Source organism: Zootoca vivipara, chromosome 9 (genome assembly GCF_963506605.1).
Source record: "Zootoca vivipara chromosome 9, rZooViv1.1, whole genome shotgun sequence".
Classification (NCBI taxonomy): Eukaryota; Metazoa; Chordata; class Lepidosauria; order Squamata; family Lacertidae; genus Zootoca; species Zootoca vivipara.
In genome coordinates this window covers 2,759,572-2,774,181 of record NC_083284.1, presented here as the reverse complement: position 1 = coordinate 2,774,181, position 14,610 = coordinate 2,759,572, and the positions used below count along the sequence as shown (strand labels likewise).

Here is a 14,610-nt window from a genome sequence, read left to right as displayed (position 1 = left end):
CGAATCTCCCAGCACCCTTGAAAAAACTACAGTTCCCAGAATTCTTTGCAGGGACTGATATGCCTTAAATGCGCTTCAAAGATAGGCTGTGGATCTGCTGAAGATCTCAAGGGGAGGAGATCCAGAAGCCTCTCGTTCGCAGGATCCATTTCTCCTCCCTGCCTTCTCCAAAACTGCCCGCTTTCTCCCACTTTGCGTGGCTTCCTCCTTCTCCTGGGGGAGAGTGCCTGGGAGGGTAGAAGACCTGGAAGCTGAGGATAATGGAAAACATATTATGAAACTGAAGAGGAAGGGTGTGAGAAACTAGCGCAGGAGATCTCTCTCTCTCTCTCTCTCTCTCTCTCTCTCTCTCTCTCTCTCTCTCTCTCTCTCTCTCTCTCTCTCTCTCTCGGTGCTGTTCAGCCTCGGGGTGCTGCCCAGGTTTAGACCACAGCGCCACCCGCGTCCCTATGCCCATGAAAGGCAGTGGTTATTGTATCATTACTCTCAGTGCTTTTTTCTAAAAAAATATGTTTAGGGGTACTCTCATTTTGACTCAAGAAAACCACCATTTTATAGTTTAAATCGGAGAAAATAAATACAGTAAATGGACAAAAGTAGAAAGATTCACAAAATGTTTAGCGGTATGCGTGCCCATGCGTCCCCCCAGAAAAAAAGCACTGATTACTCTAATTTTTATTTTACATTTATTTATATCCCACCTTTCCTCCAAGAAGCGCAAGTTGGCATATGTGGTTCTTCCCCTCCCTGTTTAATCCCAACAGCCCTGTGAGGTAGGTTAGACTGAGAGGCGGTGACTGGCCCAAGGTCACACTCCGTGAGCTACATGGCCGAGTGGGGATTTGAACCCTGGTCTCCATGGTCCTAGCCTAACACTCTAACCACTAGGCCACACTGGCTCTCATGTCCCTCATCCGGTTGGAACACAGATATTGTTGTTTCAAGTAATGTGTCCCTGGCTGGGTAGCTCATGAGTATGTCTTCTCAATTCTGCCGCCTGCTCATGCTTCTCTGTGTGTGAATATGAAACATGAAATAATAATAATAATAATAATAATAATAATAATAATAATAATAATCCTCCACCCATCTGGCTGGCCTGCCTCAGCCGCTCTCTCCTGTTTGAAGAAACCAGCTCCATACATGTGAGAACAGGCACCTAAGTTTGCAACACTGGACTTATAATATATTTGTGGGGCTGGGCTCCCACAAAGTCAATGGGCAAGGGGGCAGTAGCACCTATGGGACACACGCACCTTTGGTAAGGCAATTCCCCAGTGACCTTGGCCGAGGTGACAGCTTTGGCCTGAAATCTCCCAGTTGCAGTTCCAGCAGGTCAGAAACAGCTCCGAGCTGCCCCAGTCCTCCTGGGCTCCCGCTGGCTCAGAGGGTTTTATTATTAACCACAGCAAACAGGCGGAGTCTCGAGTCACAAGGAGGGCTGGTATTCCCCCCCCCCCCCCAGGTCTTGAAGGTGAGCTGGCTGGGGCATGAGAGGGAGAGAGAGAGAGAGAGAGAGAGAGAGAAACAGAATATTGCTGCTACTGTTATTTCAGGCACTATTTGTTTTCCACGCAGGTGCCAGGTGCAGTACATAGCAGAGCCGGCCTGCTCATTTTGCCTCCCAGCTTAGCCACTGGGGAGAGAGGGGAGATTCTCCCCCCCACCCCAATCAGGATACAGAAAGGATCTTTACTTACAAAGTTTGTGCAGCAGGGTGTTCAAATGCCTTGAGCTGCCCCTGGTACATAGTGACAAGCAGAGGTGACAACTCCCTGGGGCCCTTTCAGGGTGCTCCCTGCGGCTCCCGTCTGGTTCCCCAGGAAATTATAATGACAAGGAAAAGTTTCCTACCGTCTTTTTTATTTCAATACTTACAGAGAGAGGCTATAGAACCTCTCTCTTGGATAATGGCGTTGCCCCGAGTGAATCTCCACCCACTTCCTCATTCGTCATTCTCATTGTCTCCTCGACGGGTGCTGCTGTGTTCCCTCTGTTTTTGAGCTCTTTGCTCTCCTGCTTTTAAGGCTCACGCTCACTGGGTTTTGGGAGAGGGAGGGTCTGGGATGCTTTCTAATGACAACTTGTCAGCCAGGTGTTGTCCTGGCTCTCCCACGATTTCCCAACTTTCCCCCTCCTCTGCCTCTGAGCTGTGGCCTCCCTCAAACCCCTGTTGTAAATCTATACTGTCTTCCTCTTCCTCCTCCCTGGAAGGGTAAGGATAGGGAGGTGGTCTCCATCACTACGCCAGTGTGGTGTAGTGGTTAAGAGCGGTAAACTCGTAATCTGGGGAAACTGGGTTCGCGTCTCCGCTCCTCCACATGCAGCTGCTGGGTGACCTTGGGCTAGTCACACTTCTTTGAAGTCTCTCAGCCCCACTCACCTCACAGAGTGTTTGTTGTGGGCAGGGCCGTCTTAAGCATACCTGGCACCCTGGCGCCGTGGTGCGACGGATCCCTCCGGCGCCACCGCCCCGCCCCATTTTCCAGCGCAGCTGCCACCTGGAGGGCCGGAGCCCTGCACAACCCAGCCTGGAGAGCAGCCTGAAGCCGCTGAACTTTCAGCAGGCGCAGCGGCGCCCCGCGCCACCGGACCCGGGCCTAGAGACGGCCCTGGTTGTGGGGGAGGAAGGGAAAGGAGAATGTTAGCCGCTTTCAGACTCCTTCAGGTAGTGATAAAGTGGGATATCAAATCCAAACTCCTCCTCCTCCTCCTCCTCTGTCCAGTCCCTGACAGGCCCTGGGTGCCTGAGCACCCACAAAATTCCCCATGAAGGGTCAGGGCACCCGCAAATTTCAGTGCCCGGGCACCCACGGTTGCGGGGCCACGTCGGCACTCCTGGTGACAAGCGTTTCTGCCTGGGAGGTTTATTATCTCACATTGGCGGGAAAGGTGGAGGCAGCACGAGAGACCAGGGATGGAATGAAGCTAACAGGGCTGGCCTGAAGGAGAGTTTGGTTGCTTAGAGGAGGAGATTTGGCAGGGCTGAATGTGGTATACATCAGGAGGAAGAGATCATGCTTGCTAGATGCCTGAACCGATCACTTGCCATGAGACACACATTGCCCATCACGGCTCTAGATGGTAGGGAGAATTTGAACACGCTGTGCTTTGCAAACGGTTGGACGAGATAATGGCTTGGGTCCGTTCCAACTGCTCTGTTGCATAATTTTGCCAAAACAGAGGCCAATAGCGGGTTGTCCTCCTACTTTATGGTTCTTCTTAACTTCTGTTCCCTGCTTAGAACCAGTGGGGCATCTCATGGGTGAACATAGGTTTGTGCCCATAACCCAACCAGTGTCACTGCCCAACCTCTTCCACACATACTTTATGACACATGACTGCATGGAGGAAAATCCATTCAGTCCACATTTTAAAAGAAACCAACTTAATTCAGCGGTCCCAGAGTTAGCTGTGTTCCGATCTAAAGATATGAGTTGGATTGCACACTTCTCTGAATTTTGCAACATAGTTTTGTGCAAAACGTCTGCACATCAATCCATGTTTGGCAGAAAAAGAAATATTTGAGGGGGGGTGCATAGAAATATTTTAGGAGGGGGGAAAAGTATATTTTAGGGGAAATGCATTGAAAAGCATGTTTCAAATGCGTATAGCCTGTGTATAACCTAGATGTGATTCTTTGGTCCATTTTCCTAATCTGCCAAAAAGTAGGATACAGCAAATGCAGGATCAAGCATATGCAAAAGCTGACATGAAACAGAAGTCGACTGATCTGCCAGTCGCTAAAGCTGCATTAGCTTATTTTTTGATAGCCAGTCAGCTCCCATTCAGAGAAACTCAGAGCATGTTTTTGTTGTTGATCTAATTGAAAATCCCAAAGTTGTCTGCAATATTTTTCTTAACAGTGCAACCCCACAGACCTTAATAATTTACTTATTTCTTAAAATGTAAACTGCTTTGAGGGGTTGATTCCATGATATGGTTCTATAATTCCATGTTGGGTTTTTAAAAACAACAACAATAAAGCAGCATATAAATTGTATGAAATGAATAATAAACAAACAAGCAGACCAGGCCAGCTGCAATGAGTGATGTGTCAAGTTGGGCGTTGCATTTGGGTTACCCCTCAGCTGTTCTGAGATTTAACATCTACTACAGTAGGACTGTCATATGTCCGGAATTTCCTGAACGTAGCTGGATTGTGGCAGTTAGAAACAGTGTCCAGGCAGAAATTGCTGGTGTCTGGGAACATCTGGAAGTACAATTGTATCTTGGTTGTCGAATGCCTTGGTACTCATACGTTTTGGCTCCCAAACGATCAAAACCCGGAAGTGAGTGTTTTCAAACTTTTTTTGGAAGCCGAACGTCTGACGGGGCTTCCACGGCCTTCCGATTGGCTGCAGGAGCCAATCAAAAGCCGCATTTTGGTTTCTGAACGCTTTGGAAGTCGAACAGACTTCCAGAACGGATTCCGTTTGACTTCCAAGATACGACTGTATGGCAACCCATGTCACACTCAACAACTTTTGTGTCTGGATTTTTGCTTTTTGAAATCTGGAAACCCTAATCCAGGGGTTGGCAAGGTTTACCTTGCCTGGGCTGGATCAGTCCCATGGAGATCCCTCCATGGGCCAGATCGCGTACGTGCCTGAGATTTTCGGCATCTGTGTCTGTGCAGACGCGATTTCCGGTGCCATGGAAGCGAGTTCCTGTGCTGCACCGGTTTAGCGCAGTGCGTGAGCAGGCAGCTCGGTTCAGGGGTGGCTCGTGGGCCGGTCAAGCGACCTCTGTGGGCCGCTTCCGGCCCATGGGCCTTAGGTTACTGACCCCTGCCCTAATCTAAGCACCCTTAATTTCTATGATCTGAAGCATGCATGGCAGAAGGGCGACAACTCCAGCAGGAGCAAAGGCTAACCCACAAAGGGGGGTGGGTAGGATGAACCAGGAACGCACGGAGTTACAGGGGGTTGTGTCCCCGGCAAAAAAGGCAGAGTTTATAGGTGGATAGGGAAGGAAGTGTTCATAGGCTTCTTCTCCACGGGCACAGGCAAGGATAGTGCATGGGTGAGCTGAAGAACATTCCCCCCTCCCGTTCCATTCCCCCTAACCCCGGAGACCCGTCTTCTGCCAGGCGTGAAGGCACACACTGTTCTTAATGGGCGCAGCCACGGCAGGGTCAGGGGGTTACGACTGTGTCAGAATGTGTCTTTCCAATTGAAGCCCCCTCCCCTTCAAGGGCAGGCGTTCACACCAGCGTAAAGGAGGACGAGGAGGAGGAGGAAGAGTGGCAAGGGGCACAAGGGAGAGCGGAAAGGCCCAGGAGGTCAAATCTGGCTGGCTTGGCAGAAGAGACACATCTGGACCTTGCTGAAAAACCCTTCGCATTTAGTCGTCCCAGCTCCCCAGAACCACCCAAAACGGAGGGCAACATTGGCACTCTTTATGTGCATGGAGGGTGTAGGGGCCAGCTCCCCGGGGCCGTGGGTGCCCGAGCACCCACAAAATTCCCCATGAAGAGGCCGGCCACCCACAAATTTTGGCACTAGGGCCATGGACATCCATGACCCCGGCCACCCCCAGTCAAGGGGCCAAGCTGGCACTCCTGGTGGAGGATGAAAAGGGATTATATTCAGAATTCCAGCAAATTTTAGAGAGCTGGTTTCACAACTTCTCCCCCACTTAACCGCATAATACCTGTTCCGCATTTATAAGAACATCAACTTCTAGTACATGAGCACCTGCACTTTGGAACTCCCCGCCTATTGACACCAAGCACGCACCTTCCTGACACTCTTTTCGGCACCTGCTAAAAGCATTTTTGTTTAGACATGCCCACCCAGAGGTTTAGAGAGATTATGTGAGATTTTCCTTTTTGAATATTTCAAACAGTTGCTTTCAGCTGGTTTTACTGATTGTTTTGGCCTTGTTTGCTTTTTATAAGCTGCTTTGAGGTTTTTTGTTTTGCAATCAGGTGGTAGATAAATTTTATGAAATGAATAGATAGAACAAGTAATTTAAGAGAAGAGTAAGAGCTAAAAGCAGAACATGAAATCAGAAAAACAAAACATTAAAATAACTAGCATACAGCATTAGCTGTATATTCTACATGAGATTTTACAGGTAACAGTAATAGTTATTATTACCATTACTACTATTATGTAGAAAATACTTGCTCAAAAAAAGAGGGGAAAAAGCTTACTGTAATTCCGTGTCCAGATTATCATTATTACTTGAAACCAGACAACCCCCCAAAGCCTGTCCAAACAAGAAAGTCCGGCAAATGAACAGCAAGGAGAGGAGCCCGTCGAACTGCTCTTGGGAGAGAGTGCCAAAGTTGTCTGGGAGGAGCCACCACTGAGAAGACCCCCTTCTTGGGCAGGTAGGGAGATTGGGAAAAGGGCCTCTCTTAAAGATCTCAAAACCTTGTATGAGGAATACTGTACAGTATTTCAAATAGAATCATAGAGTTGGAAGAGACCACAAGGGCCATCCATTCCAACCCCCTGCCAAGCAGGAAACACCATCAAAGCATTCTTGACATATGCCTGTCAAGCCTCTGCTTAAAGACCTCCAAAGAAGGAGACTCCACCACACTCCTTGGCAGCAAATTCCACTGCCGAACAGCTCTTACTGTCAGGAAGTTCTTCCTAATGTTTGGAATCTTCTTTCTTGTAGTTTGAATCCATTGCTCCGTGTCCACTTCTCTGGAGCAGCAGAAAACAACCTTTCACCCTCCTCTATATGACATCCTTTTATATATTTGAACATAACCTGCACCTAAGCCATATAGGGCATTATAGTTGTGGTTCCCAGTTAGGGTTCCCAGAACCCCTGGGGATCCACAGAATGCACCTGGGGGGGTCTGTGGCCCCATCCTTTGCCTCCCCCCAACTGAATTTTTGTCATTTTTGCACGTAATATCACATTTTTTTTACAGGCTGTTCTGTTTTTCACTACACCTAAAATCCTTTGCTTATTAGGGGCTACCCCACATTTTGTTTTTAAAAAATGCTTTGCAGAGATAACTACCATAGAGATCAAAATTTTCAAAAGTAGGGGGTCTGTGGTTTGGCTTTTGAAAAATAGGGGGTCCTCAGTAATTAGCTAATTGAGAACCACTGTTATGGGTCATAACCTAGGGTTGTCATATTTCAAAAGGTGAAAATCCAGGTGCAAAAGTTGTTTACCTTTTTTTGGCAAAGTTGTTGAGCTACGCAAAGGTGTTGAGCTATTTTTAAGGAAATTCACCCAAATCTCTGCTGCTGTTGGATTTGGGTTGCTGGATTTCCCTGGTCATTTGAGCGATTTCAGCCCGGACACAGTTTCTGATGGCCAAATCCAGGCTATGTCCAGGAAATTCCAGACTTATGGAAGCCCTATCATAGCCAGCCCTGTCTGGAAACAGACCTGTAGCCAGGGGAGCTGTTGTAACAACTCTCCTCATCCCCCAGCCAGCATGTCCAATGGTCAATGACAATGGGAGTTGTATTGCATAATATCTAGAGAACATCATGGAATTGTCTATAAAACAGAACCAAAAAAAAGCCACAGCAAAAAAAATATTATCCCGACCTGTCCAATGGCTGAGGTAAGAGATATGTTTTTACTTGGCACTGAAAAGATGGTTTTTTTAAAAGCTTTTTAGTGGGTTTTATAGGGATCCGAGGAGTTATTTAAATGAGACAAATAAACAGACCAGGTCTTCTGTGTCATTTGTACATCACAAAAATAGCACGATAAATTTGCAGTGATACCTACGACGTAACAGTTCCTTATTAGCGGTCAATGTACAAGTTCTTGGTTTGTGGAAAGGTTTAAAGGAAAGCAATAACAGTGACAAAGGAGAAGGAGCAGCAAACAGATAGCATCACATAGCTAGAATGCCTTATCAAGAGCCCTTGGGGTTGTGCTTAAATTAAGTATGAGTAATAGTCATTTTTCCTCTGAAGTTACTCTGAAAAGATGTGAATGGTGGTGCCAAGAGGGCTTTGTTTGGGAGAGCATTCATGTCCCAGTTCATGTCCAGGGGTGCTTGGACTAAAAGCCTTGCCTTATTCCCCAGATATCTGCAAAAGGAAAGTTATGGTGGCCTATCTCACAGGGTTGTTGTGAGAGGACAACCCACAAGAACTGGCTGCGAAGCACTTGCCTTTTCCCTTTTAAACAATCCCTGAGCGAAGGATAACTAAGGCCTCACACATCTGCCTCTGTTCTGTCAAGTCACTGAATTGTAGAGATGGGAGGGTCCCCGAGGGTCATCTAGCCGAACCCCCTGCGATGCAGAAAAGCTGATCCAAGATGGAACACCCAGAAGTACCATACCCCTTGGGGATTTTATCAGTATTATTTATTAGATTAATATACTACCCTTCATCAGAAGATCTCAGGGCACAGGCACAGGCTCTCCAAGGTTTCTGGCTCGGGCCAGTAGCCAATCTAGTCCAGCCTCCTGTTCTCACAGTGGCCAAGCAGATCCCCCCCCCATGGGAAACCCGCAAGCAGGATTTGAACCCAAGAGCAGCTCTCCCCTCCTGTGGTTTCCAGCATTGCTGTCTCTGAGCATAGTAGCCAGCACTGCCTCCTGTATCAGCGAGTTCCACAGGTGAACTATTATTTATTTATTGAATTTATATGCCACCCTATATCCGGAGGTCTCAGGGCGGTTCACAGAACTACCGTAGGCGTTTGCATGGAAAATTCCTTTCTTTTACCTGTCCTGACTCTGCCGACGTTTCCCCGGAGCCAAGTGCTGGGGGAAGGGCCCACCCCCGTCTCATGCTCCCACCTCCCGCAGCTCAATGTCCCGAGGAAAGTTTTGCATCCCTGCAAATGCTGCAGCCTTGAGCGCAGCAAATTGTTTATTGCATTATTATTATTATTAATTATTATTATTTTGAAAAGCTGGGATCTTCCCCTCTCTCTCTCACTTTGGCAGTCCAGCACATTTATGTTCACGCTCGGGTAGAGCGTTCATTCTTTGCAACCTTCCCCCGTTCCAAAAAAAGAAAGAAAGAAAGAAAGAAAGGGGGGGATACCCCGTAGAGTCACATGACCGTGCAGGTGTGTATGGGAACCCTCTGCTGCGGGGTCCTAATTAGTGGCATAATGTGCAGCCCCCCCGCTGGGCCTTTCACAAGCTCCGCTCGGCTTGGACGGGCCGATGTGTTTGACAGCGCTGCGCGAAGTGACACATCGCACAATGATGAGCAGGTTGCGCCGGGGAGGGAGGGAGGGAGGGAGGCGGCGGGAAAGCGGGCGCACTAGGGACCATCGGGAAAGTTTCTGACGGCGATGGGGGAAGAAGGACGGAGATGTCGCTGGGCGGTGAGAGAGCATCCGCTTTGCACGTGCAGAAGTTCCTGGGTTCAGTCCCCCGCCGCGGTGGCAACTCAGAGAGCTGCCAGTCAGAGTAAGCAGTACTGAGCTGCATATGGACTAACTCTTTTTAAAATAAAATAAAATAAATATTCCTTCCAGTAGCACCTTAGAGACCAACTAAGTTTGTCATTGCTATGAGCTTTCGTGTGCATGCCCACTTCTTCAGATACCAATAATAATCTTTTAATAATAATAATACCTAATAATAATAATATTTTATTAAGTTTCCATTTTACAGTATTTAAATACCTTATTATACTCTTTACTTTTTGCTCATACGAGCTTATCGACTTCCCTCCTTCCCGCCTCATGGTTTTCATAATTCATTTTTCTGCCATGGCATTTAAACATCTTCCCCTTTACGTTTCAGTCCTACCTGTGATCTCAGGTTTTTAAATAAATGTAAAAAAAAAAAGAGTAACAATTATCAACATTATGAGTCTTTTCACAGCAATCCTCCTAGTGTTGTTAATTGTCGACATTGTCATTCAAATATTGTTTTAATTGACTTTTTAGAAGGGTCTTTTAGAAGGCTTGACCATGCTGGTTTTGGATTTTCCCCGAATAATATTACAAGACTATTATAAGTAAATTAAAAATAGAGGATGAAATAATTGAAAATCCGAGAGAGATCAGGAAGAATTTCCAGAAATTTTATAAGGATTTGTATAAAGAAGGAAAGGAAGATAAAGGAAAAATTGAAGCATACCAGGAAAAGAATAAATTGCAGAAAATTCCGAAGGACAAAAAGGAGCAGTAAAGCAACTTCCCATGTCCCTATGTGCTGCCCTGGCGGGGTTATAAGCCGGCCTTCACCAACCTGGTGCCTGCCAAAGGTTTTGGACTCCAACGCCCTATCAGTTTGATTGTACCCTCCTGGTTCCAAACAGCCTGCTTACGGAACATCCGTCCCAATTTGTTTGCAGGGAGGTTAGAGTTGGCTATTTATGAAGCTTTTGTACTTACCGTATTTGTTTGCAGAGGAAGTTAGACAACGTTGGCTACTTCCTGAGCATTCACTATGATTTGTTTGCAAGGGGACTGAATCAAAGCAAGTGTGATTCACACTTTCAATCCGTTTCCCCTCACTTTCCTTATTGCAAAAAGACAGATTTTTTTTGGGGGGGGGGGGAGTGGGTTTGTTGCCCAAGACAAACTATAACTGCACAGCTTGAATTTGCTGCTATGTGATCAAATCCCTCCCACAAAAAATAGAAACAGCCTGAAGCACCCGTTTGCTAAAAGACAGTAAAATACAATATTAAAACAGCCGACAGAGAAAATGAGTAATGAAAGCCACTAAGGGCTTTAGATGCATGGAAAGCATGGAAAGAACCAGGATGCAGGTTGGATCGCTGACTGTCATGGATGCTTCAGCTGAGATTCCTTGCATTGAAGGGGGTTGGACTGGATGTCCCTTGGGGGTCCCTTCCAACTCTACAGTTCTATGATTCTATGACATATTAGGTGACTGACGATAGAAAAGGCCACTCACCACCTACCTAGCATCTGAAGTTGGGGTGCTGGGGAAGGAAGGAGGGTCCTTAAGAGATTAACACAAGAGGCTTGATTTAATTGTTGGCTTGCAATGGAGACAACTTTTCTGATGATCACTCAAAACAACAGGATGGAAATCCCCAAAGCATCAGACCCCAAGGATGAAGATGCCGAAACAACGTGAAAATACCATGCAGGTGATCAAATAGACACCAGGCAGCAAGGACCCCTTTGGGGGAGACTGAGAGGCGCTTGGTTTCTCCCCAATAGGTCTTCTCATTGAAGGCAGCAACACGCACCCCAGCGCCAGAGGAGGGAAGATTCTGCCCCCAGCCCATTGGAAGAGAGGCAATTCATACATATAGTAAAAGAAGAAAGCCCAACGATGTATTCAGGGATACAGCTGGAAGAAGAGTGAAACTCCTGGGGATCAATTCTGGGGCGGGTGGAGAATAGCTCTTGATGCAATTCGTTTATTTATTTGTTCAACACAGTTTTATAATGCTTTCCCAAAGTAATTGTGTGTGTGTAAACAGACAGAGAGAGAGAGAGAGAGAGAGAGAGAGAGAGAGAGAGAGAGAGAGAGAGAGAGAGAGCACTCAATAATCAATAGCTAACTTCTTCCATATGACAGTTACAACTAAGCTTAAATGCTTAGTTGTTTAGGGAAGTTTTTAATGTTTGATGCTATACTGTTTTTAATATTCGGTTGGAAGCCACCCAGAGTGGCTGGGGAAACCCAGCCAGATGGGCGGGGTATAAATAATAAATTATTATTATTATTATTATTATTATTATTATTATTATTATTATTATTATTTGCTGATGATGATGATAACCCATCCATCTGGTTGGGTTGCCCCAGCAGGCCTTTAAGTTTCTAAGTAAGTCTTGTCAGGACAGAATAGTGCCAGGATCAGATAGTAAAACTGTTCCTGGGCTGCATGGCCCCCTTAAGAACACCAGAAGAGCTGGCTGGATCCAGTCAATGACCCACACCTAGCCCAGCATCCTGTTCTTGCAATGGCCAACCTGATGCTATAAATTTGTCTAATCCTCTTTTCAAGCCATCTAGGTGACTGCATTCAGTGACAGGGAGTTCCATAGTTTAACTCTTCTCTGCATGAATAATAAATCCTTTCCTTTATCTGTCCTGAATCTTCCAGCCTTCAGCTTCATTGAATGTCCACAAGTTCTAGCATTAAGACAGGAATAGAAACACTTTTATCCAGCCATTCTCCTCTATGCCATGCATAATTTCGTAAATTTATAGCATATTGCCTCTTGCTCCAAGAAATAAGTCATAGGGTTGCCATATTTCAAAAAGTGAAAGTCCAGACCCAAAAGATGTCGAACTTTTCTTTTTGAGCCAAAGTTGTTGAGCTTTGCTTGCAAAATCTCCCCTCCCCAAAAAAGAAAGAAAAAAGAAAGAAAATGTTTTTGAGCAAATTTTAAGGAAATTCACCAAAATCGACATTTCCGACATGGGTTTCCATACGTCTGGATTTCCCCAAACATTTAAGGGATTTCCGGACACTGTTTCCAATGACTGAATCCCTGCAATATCTGGGAAATTCCAGACACATGGCAAGCCTAAATAAGAGCCATGCAAAGGGGTGGTCAAGACCCTCCTAGTGACACTCCTATCCTCCTGCCTCTGAGTAAATGAAACCTCTGCAGGCTGAATACCAGCTAATTCACTGCGAAGGCTGCAAGGCCGTTCAGCGAGAAGCATCTCGGGTGCTGGGCAGATGAAGTGTCCTTAAGCCCCCTTGAAATCCATGGTGCTTAAGTGCATTTGTATCATTCTCAAGAAGCAGCGTTGACAGAAAACATCCCCTCCAACTTTGGGCAGCAGAGACGGCGGTGCTTGTTTTGCTCTCGCTAGACAAGGGTGTCCCAATACAGCAGTCACAAAATTAAAAGACACCTGCTTCTTGGGAGAAAAGCAATGACAAACCTAGACAGCATCTTAAAAAGCAGAGACATCACCTTGCCGACAAAGGTCCGTATAGTTAAAGCTATGGTTTTCCCAGTAGTGATGTATGGAAGTGAGAGCTGGACCATAAAGAATGCTGATCGCCGAAGAATTGATGCTTTTGAATTATGGTGCTGGAGGAGACACTTGAGAGTCCCATGGACTGCAAGAAGATCAAACCTATCCAGTCTTATGGAAATCAGCCCTGAGTGCTCACTGGAAGGACAGAGGCTCCAATACTTTGGCCACCTCATGAGAAGAGAAGAATCCCTGGAAAAGACCCTGATGTTGGGAAAGATTGAGGGCACTAGGAGAAGGGGACGACAAAGGACAAGATGGTTGGACAGTGTTCTCGAAGCTACGAACGTGAGTTTGACCAAACTGCGGGAGGCAGTGCAAGACAGGAGTGCCTGGTGTGCTCTGGTCCATGGGGTCACGAAGAGTCGGACATGACTAAACGACTAAACAACAACAACAATATGGTAGCAACTAAAGGAGAGCAGTCGGGATTGGAAAGGAGCACAGAGCAGCCATTTTTGTCGGATGTCCAGAGTACAGAAGGACATACCTGTCCATTCTGGCTGCCTTGATTTTTTCACAGTCATCAATTCAGATCTCCGCACTTTCGCATCGGTTTATGAATTCAATCTTCCCTGATGCAGATTAACACTATGAGTTTTATCTCACACGAAAAACATTTTTATACACAGTCTTGCACAATGTAGACTTTTTTTGCAATGCTGTTTCCCCTCCTTTACCAATACAAGCAGTTATATGCACACTGATACCTGCATTTTTGTATACAGCACATTAGTCAGACGGGGAATTGCATTGCAAAATTCAACAAAGTGCGAATTTTGCAGGATGGCTGCATTTCAGGTTATCGTTTCTGGAAGAGCAAATGTGGTCCGTTCTCCTTTAAGAACTGAACTTCTCCTCCACTGATTCAGAAAGTGCATTTATCTACCACAAAATGTCTTGCACTTTTACTGCCTGTAAATACTACGCTGCCAAAAAGAAGAAGCAAGATATCCAGAATTCAGAAACGCAGTGCCGTTTTGTGACCTGGTTTGCAAACCAGGCCACCAAAGTCAACCTTTATTCCCAGCCCCTTAATCAACTCAAAATTTCAGTTGATTAACTGAAGCCATTTTAGCTCTTCTGATAAAGGAAGCTTTTTGTTTCACGAGGAGTGATAGGTTCTCTTTGCCATGTGGTGTTTCCTTCGAGAGGAAGTTTTGGGGATATGCAGAATTATTTAAAGTTGACTGATAAGTTGGTTCGAAAACCAGGCAACGAATCAAGTAACAGCAGGTTAAAAATCGCCAAGTGGCCTTAATTATGTGGCCCTCTCCAGAAAAAGGGGAACAAAGAGTCTGTGTGCCACCGCTGAAGGCACAAGGAGATGCTCTCTGGCCTAGAGGGAAGCCTGAACTTTGCAGAGGACCCCTTAAGTTTGTTTGAGAAGGGGGAACCCACCCAACAGATGCCAGGGAAGGAGAGGGGGGCTGGCGGAGTGGAAGCAATTAGCGACTTGGTGTCATTGGGCTGGTTGCCCCCTTTGTCAGCACGGTCAATTTCCTTTGCTCCCTGCTCTGCCCCCCCCCTCGCCTATCCCTCCCGCCCCATGGGAGTTAATCGGACACAATGGTCAGGGTTAATTCAGATTGTCAAGGATGGGAGCTGTGAATTTGAGGGAGGAGGAGGGCGGGCAGAGGGCAACCTCCAGGGGGGGGGAACCAACCCTGTGCACACACACACACATTTTCCTTTTTAAATTATTTTTTTTACGGCAT

General features: G+C 46.4%; 1 protein-coding gene across 1 annotated transcript in view; it reads left to right on the top strand.

Moving 5' to 3' along the window:
* The window catches only part of ATP6V1B1 (ATPase H+ transporting V1 subunit B1), a 68,880-nt gene that overhangs the window by 300 nt on the left and 53,970 nt on the right, over positions 1–14,610 (top strand). The window lies entirely within an intron of this gene.